We start from the raw sequence: 16,584 nt of genomic DNA on the forward strand, positions 1-16,584 counted from the left end.
CTAATGCTGCAAGTGTTTGTTTGGGACAAGACAAATAGTGTCTCAATTTTTACGAAAATGTGAATTAACTTTTATTAAAAATAAGAAAATTACCAAAATTAACCTAATTATCGATGTTTATTTAAATTGGACATAAAAATGATGCACAATGGCACATGAAGCAGATTGTGCCCTTTTTTTGCCCGGTGCAACGCACGGGCATTTGTACTAGTCTTTATCTTTACCTACTAATAAAGCAAATAGTGCTTCTGGTCGTCCGTCATAGAAATTGCCCTCGAATTTGGCATAAATTACCCGCCATGCCATCCATAAGTAACATGATTCGGATTTATTTCAAAATCACCGCGGGTTTATTTCTTACAAGGCGATACACTTATATTACACAATCCTCCGGTAGCGCAATGGCCATGGCGTCGGCCTACCACGCAGGAGACCAGCGTTCGATCCCTGGTTCCTACACCTTTTTGCCACGCAGGTCTTCCACCCTCGCGCGCTAATAGGCCGGCCCATAATTGGCTGGGGGTGGGCCTGTTTACTATTCTTTTTTTTGCTTTTTATTTCCTTATTTCTGTTTTTATTTTTTCTTATTTAAATTAATTCAGGATTTTTTAAAGAATAAAATTCCGAAAAGCTGCGGGATTTATTGAGAAGTAATAAAATATTCATGATTTCAAAATATTTTTTGCATATCATAGAAAAAATTCGGAATATCAAATAGATGTTCATGAAATAAAAAAATCATGATTTTAAAATAATAATCCAGTAGTCTGGAATTAGAAAAAAAATGTACATGGCGTGCCTCCTCCTCCTCGACGCGCTAATGGGCCGGCCCATGTGCGGCTGGTTGCGCCTGTTTTCTGTTTCGTTTTTTGCTTTTTACCTTTTTAATTCTGTTTTTGTTTTTCATTCTTTACAATCATTCAGGATTTTCAAAAGAACCAAATTTCAAAAAGCTGCGAGATTTATTGAGAAATCATAAATTGTTCATGATTTCAAAGAAAAATCGCATATCATAAAAAAAATCACAATATCAACTAGATGTTCATGAAAAAAACATGATTTTTTTTTAAAATCCAGTATTCAAAGTACATTCTGGAATTAGAAAAAAAATATACATGATTTTTTTTAAATGTTTCCAAAATTAAAACAGGCCCGTAAATGATGAACAAAACGAAACATCGCCTGCGTCGAAGTTTTAATAGGGGATCTATAGAGGTCAATTTATGATTTTATTTAGTCCCTCGCATCGGGTAAAAAAAAGGTTTCCATGTTTCGTACGACGCTGAAGCCAAAAAATATTGACACAATTTTCTATGGGTTAGTTTTTGTAAACTATATAAAATGACTAAATGTCTATTTTGCCTCCATACACAGCTATGTTTATTCTGGTACCATGGTAATTGTTATGACAACCACCGCTACGCTAGGTCAAGATTATATACATCATTCATCAGTCTAGCTTAGGTAGGGTTCATCAATGCAGTTTACTCAGCCAAAACTAATTCGTTGTGGCGCCTTAGGAAATCAAATCATGGTCAAACCATCACTTTTTTTTGAAATGACTTTTCAAAAGTCTCTTATCTCATCATGACATCACTTAGACATAGTTTTTGAAATGACATTTTAAAAGCCCTTATCTCACCTTGGCATTTTAAAAGCCATTATCTACCACTCCCACATAGTTTGATAGTTTTTCCTCCCGTTGCAACGCACGGACATATTTACTAGTAATAATAAAGCACGGATTGACTCCGTGGGTTCACCGTCACAATACGCTTTTTTCTCATGTCATAATACGCTTTTATAATTTGTATAGACAAAATCGTAATATAAATGAGGTGGTACTAATCTTATGTTGCACGATCGTTCAAAAAAATATTGTACGTTGACAGTGGCTGGCTTCTTCGCTCGATCCGTTTCCGGCACATCCTCGGCTGGGCCTGTCTAGCCCCATGGGCGGGCCTACGCCCACACACAAAAGACAGCCCATCAATCCTAACGCTGGTGCGGTGTGCTGCTCCTATACGGTGCAATCATCGTGTTGGATTAGTACCAGATTAGGCTAGCTTATGTGCTATATATACTACTATGTGTATTTTTTTAAATAAAAATACTCTGACCTCTTCATCAAACGATGCATACAATCATATTTATTACATTATTCAACAGAGTAGTACAAGAATGAATTCATTAATTAACACCAAGCCATCGTCCGGGCGAACTACGTCACTACACCTATTAGCTTGATGATGTGCCCCGACCATGCATGAATGCACACCATCTAATCCGATAGTCTCACCAAGTCGCCCCACGGCAAGCCGAGATTACCAACCGGTCTAGCAGATCCACACCGTGCATTGGATGCGCACGCTCCAGATCCACCGCCGCCATTTTCCGTCGTCCCAACTTCTGGAGAGATTCATGCATTGACCTTGCCATGTACAACTACCTCGACGCCACCATGACGCTAGACATCGCCTCACCCTGAGCGCGTCCACCAACATATGTCCAACGTTGAGACCCCGCTGTGCCACACCACCAAGATCCACCGTCGTTGCTGCGGTAGATGCCACACCACACCAACTCTGGCATCGGGAACCATCCGTGCTCACCGCGCACACCCTCCATCTAATGCCCAAGATGGAACCTCCAAGAAGGTGATGACGCCATGGCGCCGCCGCCGCTCATTCATGGGGAACTAGGGAGTAGTGAGGATCGGAGTTTACCTCATCGTTGCCACCAAGAAAGGGAATAACCCCCAGAGTGCCATCGACGATGTGGCCGCCGCTGTCGGCCAGAAGTTTCCCCTAGACAAGCTTCCACCCCGTCACCAACCAGGCCAACCACCAACACCTCCGAGCACGGACGCCGGAGATCTAGAGCAGCCGATGAAGAGAACCGCATGTTATGATAGTCCGCCACAGATCTGACGAGAGGGGCACCGGGAACCACCTCACGCCACGACCGTCGTCCACTAGGACCTTCTGCCCAAGCAGCCAAGGAAATCTGGCCGACCGATCCGACAAACGCCCACCACCGGCAGAAGGACACCGCCCTGCCATGTCCCATGTCGCCGACTGCCGAGTGAAGAGAAATGAACCTTGGCAGCACTGGCGTGGGCCGAGCTTTGCCTGGCCGCACCCTCTGGTGGCGGCAAGGGAGAGGGAGAGAGAGAATTGTTGTTGAACTACTAGAATTTTTATGACCCGTTGCAACGCACGGGCATGTTTGCTAGTCTATTCCCTAATAATAAAGCACGGATTGACTCCGTGGGTTCACCATCACAATACGCTTCTCCCCATGAATTTACGCTTTCAGTTTTTTCACCTATATTATTTTCTACATCCGAGGTGGTACTATTTCATCCAAAAACGTTTAATTCCAGAATTTTATCCGTTCACGTGTGGGCCGCTTGCCCTGTCTGCTTCGCTATCGCTGGCCCGACTCCCTCGCTATCATCGGCCCGTGTTGTAAAAAAACGTTTCGCTGTTTACTCCTCTCACCCATCTCCTTCTTTGACCCACACACGAACAAGCTAGGGTTGGAGCCGCCGCCCCTCCGGCCTGCCCGCCGGAGCTCCGTCCGCCACTCTTCTCCATCTTCTCCCCCACCTCTACTCCCCCAGGCCCAACTATGGTGGATGACATGCCCGCCGGCGCTCCATACTCCCCTCTTCTCCATCTTGCCCCTCGCCATCTCCCTCCTCACTCCCTGTTCCGCCCCCACCCCTACTGCTGCAGGCTCAACCATGGTGGTCAACATGGGGATGTGAGCGTGCACAGGCAGCGTTGGTGGACAAGAGATGCGTAGAGGATCTCAAGTGCTGCAGACGCTGGCGAGGTGAGTGATGATGCTTCTTCCTATTGGCTATAGAGGCAGATTTAGGGTCAGGTTTGATTTGTTTGTGTTCCGGTAATTGTTGAAGGTGAGAATGATATTACACTGTTGATGGAGCGCAAGTAGCACAAGTTAATCATGTGCATTGCCCATTATTGAATATCAGGTTCAATGTTCTTGATTTCTTATTTGAGCTGTTACTCATTACTTTTTTAATCAGGTACAATAGTCAATGCATCGCTACTTCCATGTATACAATGGAAATAATTGTGTAGACATATGCATTCTTCCAAATTGCAGTTTACATGGGGTAAACGATTATGTTGGTCTCTATGCTGCAGATATTCCAAAATAAAGGAGGCGGCTAGAGGAAGCATTGGAGGCCAAGTTCAGCAGCAACGGTCAGCTGTCGTCCGTGGCCGGATGACGACATCTGTAAAGGAATGAGGGTGGTCGGAGACCGACAACAGGGGGCTACTAAACTAGGCAAGCTACCATCACTCCATTATCCCCGGAGATCGTTTGGTGATGTCTGTTGCATCACATTATGGACTGGAGGCGCGGACTGCCCCGCGCAAGTAGGTTATGTGCTTGAGATGACTGAATGTCCGATAATACCATAAACCTTCAGCGAGCAGTGGCTCCAAACTCCATCCCCTGATCTCAAGATAGCTCTATTAAATCTCTTGATGGTATAACAGGGCATTGGCAGGAATTCTTGATGATTGAGGAAATTATGGCAGGCATTCTTGATGGTATATTAAATCTTGGTTTGATGGGTACTTTTGTGAAGAAACTATTGAGTCCCAGGTATTGTGATTCTTGCAACTCTTATCTTTTTCATGTTCTGCGTCTCACTGAATCTAAATTCTTTTTGGGAATACGCAGGAGACCTACACGCCCATATATTAAGAAAGACAGAAAGAACAAGTTTTTATGACTGAATCTAATGCATGGTTAAGCATTTTGTTTTCCATTACATCTGATCCGATTCCAATGCTTGCTTAGTTGTTAGGACAAATGAATCCAGATGGTTGTAATGAGTAATAAGATGAGCAAGGTGCGGGGGCAGTGTTGTGGCTAGAGTATTTTAGAGTCCACATTATTGCTGCTACCTCTACTCTCCTCTGCCATTTGGTAACTAATGACAACGCAGCAGCTGCGTGGTTCACGGTTTAGGGAATCTCGATTGCAAGTGCCTATACGATGTTCTTCTGCCCATCTAAATTCCACATGTTATGTGAGTGGTACAGCCGCATGAATTCGCAATATGTATTTCGGCCTGGTTCAAAGGAGCAGTCTGGCAATATGAGCATTTGTACAAACTATCTAGGACATCAAGTTCACTTGGGTCCGCTTATTTACCTACAAACTACAGATGAGACCCACTAGATCAATTAGTGCCATCTCCAGATTTCTATCATCATGTTGCTTCGTTTATCTGCATAAGTTCCACTTGGAGTTGCATGCATTAAACATAGTGTTTTTTTAGTGGGCATCAGACTTGGTTCAGATGGCTTTTGTTGTGAAAGAAGAGTTTGGTTCACATGTGGCTTTTGTTTTGAAAGAAAAGTTATCTTTCTAAAGATCTGTACTCTGAATCCTACATCTTTTGTCATATTTTTTAGGCCTGATGAGTATTACACGGCATGAGAAATTCAAGAATTGAATGAGAAGAGTGAAGACGACTAGCAGGTTGGGTTCTCTAAGGAATGCCCATACGAACTCGCTATGGCGAGGATGACTCAATGAATGGACATGTCGATCATGCTCAGCCAGTTGCGCAGTTAGAAGTTGGAATCGAACCCGAAAAGTTTGTGGAGTCCGTGCTGACAACCCTACCACCTGGGAGGTAGGAACTACCTTTTCTCCCTATTTTGATATGCAAGATTGAATATTAAGGCATTATTTGAAATCTATTTACCGAGGCAGAGACATGAGAAGAACTATTTTTTCTCCTGTTGCAACACACTGGCCGAAGGTTACAAGTGTGCAAACCCGTATTGTTGTTTATAAAGATGGAATTTATTAGTCGTTTTTGGCTATCGAATTGGTGATGCAATCCGTCCCCACATCTGTGTCTTCACCACTTCGTCCTCCCGCACAATCAGCAGAACAGAGCAGCTGCAGCGATTTGGCCATTCATCTCTTCGAGTGATTCAAACCTAGGAAGCCTGCTACTTGCGCAGGCAACATGGTAAGAAGTTTCGGTTTTCTCACTAATGCACCTCAATTGGTAAGGATAGATGAATGTCAGTTTGCTTTATGTTGGTTTTCTAATTTCTACATATTCCTTTCTTACAGACTCTTCCTTCAAGGAAATCTAATTATCTAGGTATATGGAAAGGAGGCAAATTATGTAACTATTTGGGCGTATTCATGCTCTGCTATGCAGATTGAGGAGAAAGAGTTATTTTATTGTGATGATGATTAATTTTTTCATCTTGTGATCTTCTTTGCTCAAGTCAGCCTACATATGTTATCTGTTTGTGTCCCGGAGCGCGGCTGCGGCGAGGGGCTGCACGGCGTGGAAGTTGGGGAGGAGGAGCGCCACGGCGAGGGTGGAGGCGAGCACGATGAGCGGCAGTTAGAGCCCGCCGTGGCGCGCCAGGGGGAGGGTGACGTCTGTGACGCCCTCGATTCAATCGTACACTAATCATACACGCAAATGTGTACGATCAAGATCAAGGACTCACGGGAAGATATCACAACACAACTCTAGACACAAAATAAAATAATACAAGCTTTATATTACAAGCCAGGGGCCTCGGGGGCTCGAATACATAAGCTCGAAAACACAAGAGTCAGCGGAAGCAACAATATCTGAATACAGACATGAGTTAGACAAGTTTTCCTTAAGAAGGCTAGCACAAAAGTAGCAACGATCGAAAAGGCAAGGCCTCCTGCCTGGGAGCCTCCTAACTACTCCTGGTCGTCGGCGGTCTTCACGTAGTAGTAGGCATCGACGGTGGCATCTGGCTCCTGGGCTCCGACATCTGGTTGCATCAACCGGAAAGAAGAAGAAAGGGGGAAACAGGGAAGCAAAGCAACCGTGAGTACTCATCCAAAGTACTCGCAAGCAAGGATCTACACTACATATGCAACATTATCAAAGGAAGGATATATATGTGGACTGGGCTGCAGAAATGCCAGAATAGAGAGAAGGCCTAGTCCTATCGAAGAGTAGCATCTTTTGGAAACCACCATCTTGCAACAACCGGAGAGAGTAGAGTAGCATAAAGTAAAGTAGTAGAAGTGTTATCAACCTCGGCCGGAGATCCTTTCTCGACTCCCTGCGAGACAGGCATCCCAGAGCCATACTATCCGGTTATCATCACAATCAAATCCTCATCACCATCCAGTTCTCATCACAAGTATCCAGTTCTAGTTGTATCGATCGGGATACAACTCCAAGTGTCCGTTACCGTAGGACAGGCTATCGATAGATGTTTTCTTCCCTGCAGGGGTGCACCAACTTACCCACCACGCTCGATTGACTCCGGTCGGACACACTTTCCAGGGTCATGCCCGGCCTCGGCCAAACAATACGCCGCAACCCGACCTAGACTTAACAGAGAGGTCAGCACGCCGGACTAAACCTATGCCCCCAGGGGTCATGGGCCATCTCCCCGGAAACTCCTGCACGTTGCGTACGCGGCCGGTGAGCAGACCTAGCTACCTCCTTCAACAAGGCAGGCGCTTGCGCAGTCCAACCCGGCGCGCGCCACTCAGTCGCTGACGTCTATTAAGCTTTGGCTGATGTATACGACGCAGAACGCCCATACTATGCCCACGTGATGGTTAGTGCTATCAGGCCAGAGGCCCCTCGGATCAAATATCCAAATCGTAGTGGATTAGGAACGCGCCGTAACAAGCAGAGACTCACGAAAGAGGTGACCCCGTTGCCCCGTCTCGAGGACTTGCGGCAAGGGCTAAGAATGCCCGGCCACGCCTCGTAATTATCTCACGGGCACCTTCCAGGTCAACCCGTCTCCACATCTCTTTCCAAGTAACAGTTGTAAATTCCAAGTATCAGTGTGTCCAAACATCAAGAGGAAAACCCAAGGAATCACCCTCGGTGGGTTCCACTCAATGTAATCATCAAGGTGAACGTAGAGGAATCACCCTCGAGGTTCACACTTGAGGGGTTGCACGACAGAGTCGTATCGGAAGTGGTTAAGGAGGAAATCACCCTCGATGACCACGACCGAATAGCTACACTACAGGTTAACATCAGAAGTGCTGTAGAGGTCTCACCCTCGGCACTCGATAGTAACCCAGCAGCGTCGAGCAACTAAGGGGAAAGTGATGTGCGGTGCCGGGGCCTGGTCTTCAATCCCGTTGATCGGGTCTTCAATGATGAAGCAGGGGCAACAAGGACAAGGTGGGGGTCACTGATGGATCACTAACCAACCTATACTAAGCAGTTTAGGATAAGCCGGTAAGGTAACAATAAGCAGGTTACAAAAGGAGGCTATGCATCAGAATAGGAGCAAACAATAACAATAGCAAAAATCTAATGCAAGCATGAGAGAATGGAATGGGCGATATCGGGATGATCAAAGGGGGGGCTTGCCTGGTTGCTCTGGCAAGGAGGGGTCGTCGTCGACGACGTAGTCGATCACCGGGGCATCTGCGGCCTCGGGGTCTACCGGAGAGAAGAGGAGGAAGAAACAGTAAATACAGAGCAAACAATGCATCACAAGGCATAATATGGCAATAAGCTGTGCCGGGTGTGACCTAACGTAAGGCTACACGATATAGGAGAAGGGGAAATTCAACCGGGAATGTTTTCCCGGTTCCGGACCTGTGTCATACAGATGACCGGAGGGGGAATGTCCCATGTTCAGCATGCTAGGGGCATGTGACAGATGAACGGACCGCGTATTCGGATTCGTTTGATTTTTTTGAGCAAATTTCATATAGAAAACATTTTCATCTGAGCTACGGTTTAATTTCTACGAATTTCTAAAGATTTTAGCATTTCCAGAAATTATTTAAATTAACATAAATGGAATTATTGCGTCAGCATGATGTCAGCAAGAGGTCAGCAGGTCAACCGCATCTGGTCAGGTCAAACCTGGCAGCTGGGTCCCACCTGTCATAGACAGTGGGTCTAACAGCAGTTTAATTTAGCTAAACAGAGTTAATTAGAGGTTGGGCCCCACATGTCAATGCCTAATTAGATTAACTAATTAATTTAGTTTAATTAGCGTGGGGGCCAACATGTCAGTGGAAGTAACTGCCACATCAGCGTAGCTGACTTGGTCAACTGGCCAACCGGGGCACCTGGGGCCACTGGTCAGCGACCCGGGGGGTGGCCCCAGGTGGTGCCACGTCAGCGGTGCCGGAGCTTCGCCGCCGGCGACTAAAAACATGGCGGCGCATACAGGGGGGAATCGGGATTCTGCTATAGGGCCCGGGGGAGGTCGCGGTTAGGGGCGTTCGAACGAGCGCACGAAGGCGCGTCGACTAGGGACAGTGGCGTCGCCGGAGTTGGCCGGAATCGGCGCTGGCGTCGAGGCCAGCGGCGGAGCGGCTTTGGCCGAAGGAAGAAATGGCGAGGCAGCGCGCTATTGAGCAAAAGAGGAGGCTGGGGAGGATCTTCGTGGTGCGGCGAGTCCAATGGGCACGAGCCCGTGACCAAACGGTCACCGGAGACGGGTCGGCGACGAGATACGGCGGCCGCGCGTACGGGACCTCGACGGAAACTACGCTAGGAGGCACGGGAGGGAGCGTGCGCGTGCGCGTTGGGCTCCTGGGAACCCCAGGAGCACAACTGTGAGCTCGGGCGAGCGTGCAGACGGTCACAACGACGGCATCGAGCTCGTCGGCGGAGCTCGGCTCGGCCATGGCGGGTCCAGCCGCTCTGGGCGCGTACGGGAGCAAAAGAGAGGGGGAAGGAAATGGGGCTCACAGCGGTGACGGGGAGCTGCTCGGGGAGGCGTGGGATGCAGTGACGGCGACGGAGTCGACGTCGAACTCCGGCGGATGCAGGGGAGGAAGTTGCTCCGATCCCTCCGCGGTGCTGGATCCCGGGTCACGATGGTGGTCGGGGTCGCAGTAGTCGACGACGGTGGAGCTGCTGGACAGGTCGGCGAGGCGAGGCGAGGTCGGTAGCCGTGAGGACGATCGAGGCACGACGGCGGGCGTGCTCGGGCAGTGGGGAGAAAGGGCGAGCGCGAGCGAGGGAAAGAAGGGAGTGGATCTGGGCGGGGGCGTAGCGGTAGGTGAGGGGGGACTCGAGGCGTCCACGGGCGGCGACCTTATCCTCGGCGTTGCCGCGGCTTGGGGTGGCGAGCTGGTCGGGCGGCGACCGCGGGTACGGGCGCTCGGTCGCTCGCACAGTGAAGACGATGCGGGAGGGGGAGCTAGGAGGCCTGGGTCGGCCAGGTGGGCTGAGGCCCAAGGGGGGGGGGCGGTGGCCAGCTGGGCCAATCGGCCCAATTGAGGGGGGGGGCTTTTTCCTTCTTTTTTTTGATTTCTCTTTTATGTTAAAAAAATCAGAGACATCTAGGGAATATTTTGGGCTACCAAAATACCTTGAGAAAAAAATGTGGGACTGGCCACTTAAATTCTTTCTAGTATTTTTCACTGCCACTAAGAGTTTGGGGTCATCAGGAGTTGTCCAAGCATTTTTAGAAAATGAAAAGGACATCTTAAATACTTGTTGGACTAGATAATAAATTCCCAAGGTTAATTTGGGAATTCCAAAAATGTTGGCTTCAACATGACAATTATCTAGGGATTATTTGCCATAGGATGAACTTTTTAGATTTCATGTCTGATAAATATGAATTTTTGACTTTAGATTGGACTTGAATTTGAAGTGTGATTTGGATAAGTGAAGATTAGCAATCAGTAGCATGATGACATGGCACCATTAACAGGGGATTACTGTAGCATGACACTGGGGGTGTTACAAATCTCCTCCACTACAAGAAATCTCGTCCCGAGATTTAAGTGGTGAAGTAAAGAGCAACTTCGGGAGAACTGACCCTTATAGGGTTAATTATCTGGAGAACAATTCAGGGAATGTGGCAGAAGTATCTCTCGAGTTGAAACTTAAGAAAACATCAAGAGCAAATATGAAGGTACAATAGGAAGTTTCAAGCGAATGGGCAAACGATCGATACCTGGACAGAGTGTGAGAAAGGGGTTCAGAGCATCGGGAAAAGATCATCTCTCGGACGGTGGCTCGTGACAACACACAAAGCCAAGAGCAAATGATACTTCAGAATAAAGGATAAACAGGAGAGTCAGGTTTCGATCCTATGGAACCGTGGGTTGTGGGCCCACCATGTGGGCTAAAAGCAGGAAGGGCGCTAGTATTTTGCATGGTCATGATAGCAAGGTAGGTCAGAGCATAGACTGTCAATTATGTTGGCAACAACGTTGGTACCAAGGGCGAGGGATGAAGAGAACCATTCTCCTGCTCGCAAGACGAGGCGGACCAATAGGCAAAGTTCTCTTCCATCGGTGGTTACCGGAATGTCACCAGCAATAGTAACATGGTCTTACTGATAGAGTTGTACACCGAGGTGCTTACTTAAGCATGGATTTATCTCTGCTCAGACAAGTTAGATTACAAGAAAGGTAAAACAAAACAATGGAAAGGAAAATGTGTTTAAGCACAAATATCAGGAGCACATTAATCCCAAGGACAAGCAGAGGATGAAATCCATGACAAGGTAGTAGATTACCTTTTAGGTAAAGGGGGGGGGGGGAGGAAATTCATGACGTTACCCATACAACAGTGTTTGGATAAGTGATCAAGAAACATTTAGCATTGCGCCTCCAAATGTTTTTAAAGAGGTTCGGAGTACCACAGTCATGCTTTGGGAAAGCATTGTCATGGTCATCAGGTAAAGGTCAGACCTTGGGAACACAAAGGGTCCATCGGAATTTTTAGAACATATCATGATATTTTATCAAGGAAAAGATGAGGAGGTGGCCGATGGGTTCAGTAACAATCCATCGACACGTCACAAAGGATGTATTCCCAAAATTTATATGAACAAGTTTGTTGGGGGGGGGGACAAGAATGTTGTCGATGATAACACAAATCATCGAGGGGTGAGGATGGCATTTCTCATCATGAATTCGATTGATATCCTGAAACAGGTCAGTATATTGATGGGGATCACGACAGATTTTGTCAAGGTACTATGAAGAGGCCATCGAACAACGACAACATCAAGCAAAAGGAATGACGAAGCGAAAGGCTATTGGAACCACGGATGCGACACAAGCTCGTAATCAAGCTTGTTGTTTGAGGTGAAATGACAAGATGAGGAAGATCGACGTAAGCTTCGCTCATCGTCGAAAAGTTGTGCTCCAAGAATAAGGACCAGGTAGCATAGTTAAAATTAGCACGATAATGATATATCCGATCAGGCTAGGAATGATGTGACGGAGTATCACTCCAATTAAGAATTTACAAGAGGTAGTGCAATGACACAATATCCTCGAGATAACATGAGGCAATACTTGAAGGTAGATCAAAAATAGAGGTTAGACATATGAAATGATCTGCAGAAGACAAGTATTTTAACTTGTCCAGGAAATGGAGTTAAGGAGAAACTATGGTCGGAACCACGGTTACGAATGATCAAACCACCGATACAAGATGAACTTATAAGAAAGGGTAATTATATTTACGAGCAGCTTCCACGATAAGTTCTACATCGGGTCCATGGGCATGAACACAAGGGTTCAAGGTCGACTCCCACTTTTTCAATGCATAACCTTTCATTCACTCCTCGTTTTTCAAAGAAAATGTAGTGCAGAGGATTTATCTGGCGAAGTACCAGAAGAGTAAGACTCGTGAGAACTCTCGGGTTCACTCGGATTACGGAAGGCATAAGTTCAACCCATAGGGGCATCTTTACGAATCTATACCACCATCAACCAAGCAAAAGATACGAGTTCGAAAGCAGAGTATCGAAGTCAAAGCAGATGATACAATATACTGAAGGTATTATGTATCAGGGAAATACTGATAAGATTTTGGATGTGAAGGACACTGTCGGATAACAACCCAACAATGGATCTGGCGATTCACGACAGAGTTGATGTGAGTATCGGTAATCAATCAGATGAAGAAAGAATGCAAAGGCTTCGGATAATAGAAACATCTGAATAATTCGATGCTTAAATGCAAAGAAATCATGATTTCAAAAATAGAAGATCAGAAGCAGACGCTTTGATCAAAAGATAAGTAAGTTGAATAGCCTTAGGGATACAATCGACAACAAATCGATTGGTCGAGAAACAACTCTTGGTCAAATGACGTCCAAGCCGGAAGGATGAATTCTATGATCCGACTGAGGATTGCGAGCATCCGCAACATATTGAATCAACGGACTCAAAAGGATAGTGACAGAGGATGTCAATGAAGATTACTTGAAATATGGAATTAACCATAATGCAAGCAAACAAGAATTTCAACAGCAACAGGTTGCTGAGGATTTTTGGAAGATCAGATAGTATTTCAAAGAATTTTGAGAATCACACGAACAACTGAGGATGAACGAATCCTCGGTGAGTGCGAGGAATTATTCGAAGGGGAGGTATTCATGGGGCAAAGAACTGCAAGGCAGTAAGCTCAAAGGATTCTCGAAACAATAGAGAATTTTGGGGCATCTTGCAATAACAAGAGCATCGAGGAATGATTGTATGAATGGCAAGTGTATGTAGTTTTCCATAGGGGTTGACGGTGGAAGGGAATCGCAAAAGTGATGAGCACAAGTTCTCGAGCGAACATCGGAGAGTATCTTCGAAGGCTTCTGGGGGAGCAGGTGATCATCTGGAAGGAAGGGGCTCTCCGGGAGGAAGTCATTGCGAGAACCTAGCGTTAGAGTTAGTAAAATCGTTTAACCCGAATAGACGAGAGATCAGAGTCCCAGAGTATAGACGAGGAATAAAAGATCCTAATAACACCCAATGGCGACGTGGGCCCGTAAGACACACAGCCAGTGTTAGTAAAAGTTTTTCAGTGACTAGACTCAACTTCGGCCAAGTAGTTGGAAAGGGGGCTACCTACAGGCAGTCGGCTCTGATACCAACTTGTGACGCCCTCGATTCAATCATACACTAATCATACATGCAAATGTGTACGATCAAGATCAAGGACTCACGGGAAGATATCACAACATAACTCTAGACACAAAATAAAATAATACAAGCTTTATATTACAAGCCAGGGGCCTCGGGGGCTCGAATACATAAGCTCGAAAACACAAGAGTCAGCGGAAGCAACAATATCTGAATACAGACAGGAGTTAGACAAGTTTGCCTTAAGAAGGCTAGCACAAAAGTAGCAACGATCGAAAAGGCAAGGCCTCCTGCCTGGGAGCCTCCTAACTACTCCTGGTCGTCGGCGGTCTTCACGTAGTAGTAGGCATCGACGGTGGCATCTGGCTCCTGGGCTCCGACATCTGGTTGCATCAACCGGAAAGAAGAAGAAAGGGGGAAACAGGGAAGCAAAGCAACCGTGAGTACTCATCCAAAGTACTCGCAAGCAAGGATCTACACTACATATGCAACATTATCAAAGGAAGGATATATATGTGGACTGGGCTGCAGAAATGCCAGAATAGAGAGAAGGCCTAGTCCTATCGAAGACTAGCATCTTTTGGAAACCACCATCTTGCAACAACCGGAGAGAGTAGAGTAGCATAAAGTAAAGTAGTAGAAGTGTTATCAACCTCGGCCGGAGATCCTTTCTCGACTCCCTGCGAGACAGGCATCCCAGAGCCATACTATCCGGTTATCATCACAATCAAATCCTCATCACCATCCAGTTCTCATCACAAGTATCCAGTTCTAGTTGTATCGATCGGGATACAACTCCAAGTGTCCGTTACCGTAGGACAGGCTATCGATAGATGTTTTCTTCCCTGCAGGGGTGCACCAACTTACCCACCACGCTCGATTGACTCCGGTCGGACACACTTTCCAGGGTCATGCCCGGCCTCGGCCAAACAATACGCCGCAACCCGACCTAGACTTAACAGAGAGGTCAGCACGCCGGACTAAACCTATGCCCCCAGGGGTCATGGGCCATCTCCCCGGAAACTCCTGCACGTTGCGTACGCGGCCGGTGAGCAGACCTAGCTACCTCCTTCAACAAGGCAGGCGCTTGCGCAGTCCAACCCGGCGCGCGCCACTCAGTCGCTGACGTCTATTAAGCTTTGGCTGATGTATACGACGCAGAACGCCCATACTATGCCCACGTGATGGTTAGTGCTATCAGGCCAGAGGCCCCTCGGATCAAATATCCAAATCGTAGTGGATTAGGAACGCGCGGTAACAAGCAGAGACTCACGAAAGAGGTGACCCCGTTGCCCCGTCTCGAGGACTTGCGGCAAGGGCTAAGAATGCCCGGCCATGCCTCGTAATTATCTCACGGGCACCTTCCAGGTCAACCCGTCTCCACATCTCTTTCCAAGTAACAGTTGTAAAGTCCAAGTATCCGTGTGTCCAAACATCAAGAGGAAAACCCAAGGAATCACCCTCGGTGGGTTCCACTCAATGTAATCATCAAGGTGAACGTAGAGGAATCACCCTCGAGGTTCACACTTGAGGGGTTGCACGACAGAGTCGTATCGGAAGTGGTTAAGGAGGAAATCACCCTCGATGACCACGACCGAATAGCTACACTACAGGTTAACATCAGAAGTGCTATAGAGGTCTCACCCTCGGCACTCGATAGTAACCCAGCAGCGTCGAGCAACTAAGGGGAAAGTGATGTGCGGTGCCGGGGCCTGGTCTTCAATCCCGTTGATCGGGTCTTCAATGATGAAGCAGGGGCAACAAGGACAAGGTGGGGGTCACTGATGGATCACTAACCAACCTATACTAAGCAGTTTAGGATAAGCCGGTAAGGTAACAATAAGCAGGTTACAAAAGGAGGCTATGCATCAGAATAGGAGCAAACAATAACAATAGCAAAAATCTAATGCAAGCATGAGAGAATGGAATGGGCGATATCGGGATGATCAAAGGGGGGGGCTTGCCTGGTTGCTCTGGCAAGGAGGGGTCGTCGTCGACGACGTAGTCGATCACCGGGGCATCTGCGGCCTCGGGGTCTACCGGAGAGAAGAGGAGGAAGAAACAGTAAATACAGAGCAAACAATGCATCACAAGGCATAATATGGCAATAAGCTGTGCCGGGTGTGACCTAACGTAAGGCTACACGATATAGGAGAAGGGGAAATTCAACCGGGAATGTTTTCCCGGTTCTGGACCTGTGTCATACAGATGACCGGAGGGGGAATGTCCCATGTTCAGCATGCTAGGGGCATGTGACAGATGAACGGACCGCGTATTCGGATTCGTTTGATTTTTTTGAGCAAATTTCATATAGAAAACATTTTCATCTGAGCTACGGTTTAATTTCTACGAATTTCTAAAGATTTTAGCATTTCCAGAAATTATTTAAATTAACATAAATGGAATTATTGCGTCAGCATGATGTCAGCAGGTCAACCGCAGCTGGTCAGGTCAAACCTGGCAGCTGGGTCCCACCTGTCATAGACAGTGGGTCTAACAGCAGTTTAATTTAGCTAAACAGAGTTAATTAGAGGTTAGGCCCCACATGTCAATGCCTAATTAGATTAACTAATTAATTTAGTTTAATTAGCGTGGGGGCCAACATGTCAGTGGAAGTAACTGCCACATCAGCGTAGCTGACTTGGTCAACTGGCCAACCGGGGCACCTGGGGCCACTGGTCAGCGACCCGG

General features: G+C 46.9%; 1 long non-coding RNA gene across 4 annotated transcripts; it reads left to right on the top strand.

The window, feature by feature from the left end:
* The first annotated feature begins 3,482 nt into the window (after positions 1–3,482).
* On the top strand, positions 3,483–6,566 carry LOC123185113 (uncharacterized). 4 transcript variants are annotated; one of them, XR_006493181.1, is made up of 4 exons: positions 3,484–3,840; positions 4,179–4,415; positions 4,539–4,647; positions 5,466–6,565. It is a non-coding gene; the product is annotated as an uncharacterized lncRNA (long non-coding RNA). The 4 variants fall into 4 exon arrangements; XR_006493180.1 differs by having other exon boundaries at positions 4,179–4,647; positions 5,466–6,034; positions 6,142–6,564; XR_006493182.1 differs by having other exon boundaries at positions 3,485–3,840; positions 4,179–4,647; positions 5,466–5,689; positions 5,770–6,566.
* Positions 6,567–16,584: the final 10,018 nt, after the last annotated feature.

Source organism: Triticum aestivum, chromosome 2A (assembly GCF_018294505.1).
Source record: "Triticum aestivum cultivar Chinese Spring chromosome 2A, IWGSC CS RefSeq v2.1, whole genome shotgun sequence".
Classification (NCBI taxonomy): Eukaryota; Viridiplantae; Streptophyta; class Magnoliopsida; order Poales; family Poaceae; genus Triticum; species Triticum aestivum.